The following is a 6,959-nucleotide window of genomic DNA, read 5'->3' as shown; positions in this document are numbered from 1 at the left end:
GGGATTGTGGATGGGATTACAAAAGCCAGCATTTATTTTTTCCTTCCCCCAAGAAAATAAATCGGCTGTGTTGCTCTAAGAAAATGATCAGAGGAAGCTAGGGTCCGAGCCAGGAGGAGATCCTGGAGGCTTGCCAGCCCCTTACAGCCGCTCCCCGCCCCGCCCCCCAGCACCCCCTTAACATCTTGAAGGTGTCTGACGTCGTCGTCGTCGAGTGGAGTAGGGTCCTCAGACAAAGCACCCTTGGGGCTTCAGATTCAAGAACATTCCTCTACCAACCACGATGGCTAGGGGCTCGGGAGGTGGAGGGTTCCTTTCTTCCTGGGGACAAAAGGAATTTTCCCCAGCCCCTCCGATTACACACAACCCTCCCCTGCAAAAAATAAAAAAATTTTAGAAAATGTTTAAAAAATCTAAAAATGGAAAGTGATGGAATATGTGATTCCTGCCAGGTACCACAACTATGATCATCGTTCTCAAAGGGGGACAATTTTCCTCTTCCGGGGGTGGAAAGGGATATTTGGCAATAGCTGGATGCGTTTTAGGTTGTCCTGACCTGGGGAGAGGCCAAGGAAGCTGCTAAACATCCTGCAATGCACAGGACCGTCCCCCTTCTCCCTGCCCGAAGTGTCACTAGCTCTGAAGGTGGGAGACCCTGAACTATGGGCAAGAGGTCCAGGATGTTGGAAGTCTGGGTGTGAGTCCTGGCTTGCCTCAAAATGCTGTGTGAGCTTGGGCAAGGCCCTACCCTCTCTGGGTCTCAGACTCTCATCTGTATGAGGACTTGGTAAAGAGGCTTCTCTCTGGGGCCGTCACAGTTGTGGTCTTTCAGGGCTTGGGAGACCAGGAGGCCTGAGACCATGGGCCCACCTTCTGCAACTTAGACATGGCCCTGCGAGGATTGGGGGGCGGGGGGGGGCTCTACCCAGCCCCTCCCCCACCCCATGCCTGAAAGACAGATGATGATCCGCCCTCCTGAGCCCCTCCCCCCAAGCGCAATATCTGGACCGCCTGCTCCACCAGGAACGGAAAAACCATTATCTCCACATTACATCACTTTGCAAAAATGCAAGTAGCAGTGGTTGCCGAGCAGAGCTCCACGGAAGGGAAGGGAAGAAAGGGCTCAGAGGGAGCCAAGCACCGGCAGCACTGGCCGCTGGCACCTTCACGCATCTCAGGACAACCCTGGACCAGCTCCCCAACTTCCCTGCACTTTGGTCCTCCCGCTCTGCCATGAGAGGCCAGACCTGGGCATTGCCAGGAGCGCTCCCCTTGGGAGAGTCCAAGACCCTGTGACTCTTCCAGATCACATCTCTGAGGGCCTCTGGGCTGCAGGTGCATGAGGGAGACCCCCAGGCCCGGTGAGCTGGGATTGGGGGATGAAAGGAGAGGGAAGTCTGCCACCCTGCTCGGCTGAGCCACACAGAGGCCATTGGTGCCACCAAAGTGCTTGAAAACAGACTCTCTTCCTGGAGAGCTGGTCATGTGTCTCAAGCACCAGCCGAATTTCATTCTTGGTCTGGAGTTTGGTGGGGCATCCTGAAGCAACAGAGTGCTGGAAACAGCAGCCCAGGTGCGGGGCGGGGGGGGGGGGGGCAGTGCTTTAATAGATGAATGAGAATGACCCACAATCCAGCATCTTTCCACCAGTGGTCCCCATAAAGAGCAGCTCTGATGAGCAGAGTGGGCTCAGCTACACCAGAGGAGTCCTGGGTTCCAGCTTCTCCTTCCGGACGATGCGAAGTTTTATCCCGAGAGCCTGTAGGGTCTCAGTTCCAGGAGACCAGGACAAGTTCAGGTCAGGGCTTCATGTGGGTGCCAAGCTTGGCAGAGCTGGTACCTCTACCTGGTGATAGTTCCCTCCATGTCCCCACTTGCATCATACACAAAGTTGGGAGTTCCCTGGTGGTCTAGTGGTTAGGATTCGGTGCTTTCACCACTGCGGCCCAGGTTCAATCCTTGGTCTGAGAACTGCAATCCCACATCAAGCCACTGCACACTGAGGCCAAAAAAAAAAACCGACAGAATCACCATTCGACCCTGTTGCTTTTTCAGTGGAAGAAGAAGAAGAGAGAAATCTAGATCAGCCTTGGCCAAGCTCAAGAGAGGGTCCGGTACTGTAGCTGAAGGAGCACCCTTCCCCCACTCACTGAGTCCTGCTGGGCGGCAGTGTGGTCTAACGATCAGAATATTCGGGCTGACAGCCCCTCTACACCAGGGGCTAACATATTGGTCTGACAGTCTCCAAAAGCCGTGCCAGACTTGACTCAGTTTTTGCAACTGTAAAATGCAGTTTGGAGCGTAACAAACCCAACTGTATCCATGAGGATGCAGGTTCAGTCCCTCGCCTCACTCAGTGGATTAAGAATCCATGAGCTGCCATGTAGGTCACAGACACAGCTCGGATCCTGCGTGGCTGTGGTGTAGGCTGGCAGCTGTAACTCCAATTTGATCCCTAGCCTGGGAACTTCCATATGCTGAGGATTTGGCCCTAAAAAAAAAAAAAAAAAAAAAGAGAGAGAGAGAGAGAGAACAGGCATCTCTTTGGGGGGTAGTTCGGTTTGCCCTGCCCTTTGCCTCCTAGATTCATTCTCACCTCTTCCTGTCCTGCTCCAGGGTGGAGATCTGAGAGCCAGAGGAGGAGAGAGAGGTCAGGGCAGGTCCATGCTCCCTCCCTGTGGGCCATAGTGCTGACTGTGGCTGTGTCCCTCTCCCAGGCTCACCCCTCCTGTCCGGCTGCCCCAATCCACACCCCCTGCCCTGTGGGTTCTGGTAACACTCTGCCCGCCTCTTACCCCTTCTAACGGTGCCTACAGCTTCCTGCTGTGGCTGGTCTCTGAGTTGTCACTATCCCCTTCTGAATTCTTTAACCTCTGGGCTACACAATTCTTTCATTATTCTCCCAAGATGATGTATAGATGCCTGACAGGCATACCAAAAGATGCTCCACATCCCTACTCATTAGAGGAATGCAAATCAAAACCATAATAAGGAGTTCCCTGGTGGCCTAGGGGTTAAGGATCCAATGTTGTCACTGCCGTGATGTGGATTCGATTCCTGGCTCGGGAACATCTGCATGCCACGGGTGCAGCCAAAAAAAGAAAAGAAAACAGTATGATAGTTCCTCAAAAAATTCAGACTAGAACTACCATATGATCCAGCAATTCCATGTCTGGGTCTATATCCAAAAGAATTAAAAGCAGGGTGTCAAAAAAATATTTGTACACTCATGTCCCTAGCAGCGCTTTTCACAACAGCCAAAACGCAGACGCATCCGTCCGTTCGTTAATGGATGAATGGAGAAGCAAAATGAGGTGTATTCCATTCCACACAATGGGATATTATTCAATCCTAAGTGGAAGGAAATTCTGACACACATGGATGGGTCTTGAGGACATCATGTTAAGTGAAATAAACCAGTCACACAAAGACACGTCCTGTGCGATTCCACTTTCATGGCGTACCTAGAACAAGTGAAGTCACAGAGACGGAAGGTAGAGTGACGGCTGCCCAGGGAAGCAGGGGAGGGAGATGGGGAGAAGTCGCCTAATGGGCACAGAACTTCAGTTTTGCACGATGAAAAATTCTGGAGATCCATTGCACAACGATGTGAACATAGTTAGCATTACTGAACTGTACGCTTGGGAATGGTTAAGATAAGAGTTCCCGTTGTGGCACAGCAAAAATAAATCCGACTAGGGACCGTGAGGTTGCGGGTTCGATCCCTGGCCTCACTCAGTGGGTTAAAGATCTGGCATTGCTGTGGCTCTGGTGTAGGCCAGCAGCTGTAGCTCCAATTAGACCCCTAGCCTGGGAACCTTCATATGCTGTGGGGCAGCCCTAAAAAGCTATATATATATATATATATATATATATATATATATATATATATATATATATATATAGCTAAGATAGTAAAAAAAAAAAGTTATCAAACTATATATTTTATAGAGTTCCCATTGTGGCTCAGTGGGTTAAGAACCCAACTGGTATCCATGAGGATGCGGATTCAATCCCTGGCCTCGCTCAGTGGGTTAAGAATCTGGTGTTGCCCTGAGCTGCAGATACAGCTCAGATCCCATGTTGCTGTGGCTGTGGTGTAGGCCGGCAGCTGCAACTCCTATTCAACCCCTGGCCTGGGAATTTCCATATACTGAAGCTGTGGCCCTCAAAGGGAAAAAAGAAGTATGTATTTTAAGTATGTGGGTTTAGCGGGTGTTAATGATACTTCAATGAAGCTGTTTGAGGGGGAAAAAAAATCCCTTCATGAAACTCTCTTCAAGAAACCTGGTGGTTCCCATACCCACCAGTTAGAATCTTCTGGGATCATTCTAAATTCCAAAGCCCAGGCCGATACCCCAGACCAATTAAATCACATCCCTACGAGTAGGACACGGGCTCCAGAAAACATTTTGGGGGGCACCCAGCACCAGTGGGAGAATTGGCCTTGGAAACAGCAGGGCCTGAAATCAACAGACTTTGAGCTGATTGGTTGATCAGACTTTGGGGCCCCTTCCAAGTTCTCAGGGGTCCTCAACCACTCTGGACAGCCCCAAGAGCCTTGAGACAACTAAGAACTGCCACCAAGTGTCTGCCCTGGAGGGCACTCACCTTACTGGGCTGGTCATGGAGGGGGGCCGGGGAGCAGGCCTCCCTTGGCAGCTGCCTGGGAGCTGGGGGACAGTCAAAAGGCCATCATGTTGGGTTTGCCTAAAGAGGGACATCTCTCCTGGCCAGGAAAGGACTTTGAGTGAGGAGGTGCTGGCCCAGCCTGTGGTTTCTCCCCATCCATCCCTCCATCCATCCATCCGTCCATGCATCCATCCATCCATCCTACAAGCACTTCCTGAATACCCACTGTGTGCCCAGCTGGGGCCCTGAGATCCACTAGTGAACAAGAGCTGGAGTCTGGCTTGCAGGGGAGCAGGGCCGACAAGATGCAGAAGATCTGGTGGCAGAAGAGCCCCAGGCAGACAGACAAGTGTTTTGCTCTGTCCCTCCTATGAGTCTTGGGGGAAGTGGGTCCATCTCCGAAGCCTCAGCTTTGTCTTCGGCAAAAGGGTCATAGACCCATCCTCACAGAATTGCTGATGAAGGAAAGGAGACAGGATGACATGAGGGTCCCTTTGAAGCCCTTTTGAAGCCCTTTCCCCAGGAAAGGAGAGCACAGCCCTGAGCCTTGACCCTAGCCCAGGACTCTTACCTGTAGCACGGCTGATAGGGGTTGGGCTGTGGCCAGGAGCCAAGCTCAGTGGGCCCCCCAAACCTCAAATCCACACCGGGAAGCCCTCCTCCAGAGCCTGGAACCTGGGAGCCTGGGTGCCTGAGCCCCCATCCAGCTGGCAAGGTGGGAGACAGTGGACTACTTCTTCCTCATCTGTCCATCAGGGCATCATAAGTTCACCAGCCCTGATATCCCCAGGAAGCTAAAGACGTCATGGTCCCTCTGTGCAGGTGGGAAAGTAGGGGCCTAGGGAGCACAAGGGATCTAGTCAAGGATGCAGGAGTCTGCATCAGAGTCAAAACTAGAAGCCCCATCTCCTGGCTCCAAATCCCTAGCACCTCCCCACACTCTCCTCCAGAGGGGTCTGTGCCCTGGGGGCCAGCAGGGTACCATGAAGTCCTGCTAGAAGATGTGGCTCCCTGGAGTTCCCGTCGTGGCGCAGTGGTTAACGAATCCGACTGGGAACCATGAGGTTGCGGGTTCGGTCCCTGCCCTTGCTCAGTGGGTTAACGATCCGGCGTTGCCGTGAGCTGTGGTGTAGGTTGCAGACACGGCTCGGATCCCGCGTTGCTGTGGCTCTGGCGTAGGCCGGTGGCTACAGCTCCGATTCAACCCCTAGCCTGGGAACCTCCATATGCCGCGGGAGCGGCCCAAAGAAATAGCAACAATAACAACAACAACAACAACAACAAAGACAAAAAAAGACAAAAAAAAAAAGATGTGGCTCCCTCTTTAAGGACCTTCCCAACAAAACCTCAGCTCCAATCAGGCAATGAGACATCCCCTCCAAAGAGCTTCCAAGTCCTCCCCTTCTCCACACAAGTCCCTCTTCTGCTCAAGCACCTTCCATGGCTCCCTATCACCCAGTGAACATCTCACCCAGCATCCAGGGTGCCAAGCTATCTCCCCAAGCTGAGCTCCCTCGGCCCTATGTTCTGGTCACCACATAGGAACCACTGCCCCATTGCAGGCCTTTGTTGATTCTAGAACACTCTTCTCTGCCTTCTTCCTTTCAAGCCACCCAAATGTTGCCTGCTCCAGGAAGCCTTTTTTCTCCCCAAATTGGACATGGCCTCTTCTTCCCTAGGCTACCAGAGGTCTCCTTAGACTGGCTCTGGGTACCTCGAGTCCCATCTGAAAAGGTACCTGGAGGCAGAGTCCAAGCCACACCCCTTCCTGTCCTCTTCCCATCTTTAGCACCAAAAGCATTGAAAGAGAAAGGGCTTAGTGACACCTGGTGCCCTGAGCTCACACCAGGACAAATGGACAGGGACTGTTCTGTGCCCATTTGGGACCCAGTTCCAGGTTGGAGGTGACCAGAGCCTGGGCTGAGCGCCTGGACGCAGCCCCTGACCCCGCCTCCGATGGCTGTGTTTGTTTTCCTTCTCCCTGGGCAGAGGCTGCGGGGGCCGTTCTGAGCCACAGCTGGTTTTTATTGCATCAAGGCTCAAAAAAGTCCTGAGCATATTTTTAGAGAGAAGGGGAAAAAAAAGAATATTTTCTTCCCTGACCCAAGAGGAGGGCCCGCTCCAATTTTCCATCTGCTCTGCCTTCTGGGTGGAGCTGGCGGGAAAGTCTCTCTGCAGGAGGATCCTTCAGCACGGTGGGTGATGAGCTCAGAGATATGGCAGCGCAAAGGCTGCCTGGCCTTCTGCCGGCCTCCCTCCCCTGCACCCGCCCCCCACAGACACACATACACACACACACACAAATGCACGCTCACACGGCAGCCCTC

At 52.7% G+C, this 6,959-nt stretch overlaps 1 long non-coding RNA gene across 1 annotated transcript; it reads right to left on the bottom strand.

Annotated features, from left to right (window-relative positions):
* Positions 1–909: 909 nt before the first annotated feature.
* On the bottom strand, positions 910–6,487 carry LOC146407158 (uncharacterized). The gene is made up of 3 exons (XR_014837418.1): positions 6,371–6,487; positions 4,859–5,087; positions 910–1,999 (listed from the first exon to the last, which is right to left on the bottom strand). It is a non-coding gene; the product is annotated as an uncharacterized LOC146407158 (long non-coding RNA).
* Between the last annotated feature and the right edge of the window lie 472 nt (positions 6,488–6,959).

Source organism: Sus scrofa, chromosome 1 (genome assembly GCF_054392235.1).
Source record: "Sus scrofa isolate SSC_HxYL_T2T_F1_AM1 chromosome 1, Sscrofa_HxYL_maternal_Yorkshire_Landrace_v2.0, whole genome shotgun sequence".
Classification (NCBI taxonomy): Eukaryota; Metazoa; Chordata; class Mammalia; order Artiodactyla; family Suidae; genus Sus; species Sus scrofa.
This window is presented reverse-complemented; position numbering and strand designations above follow the sequence as displayed.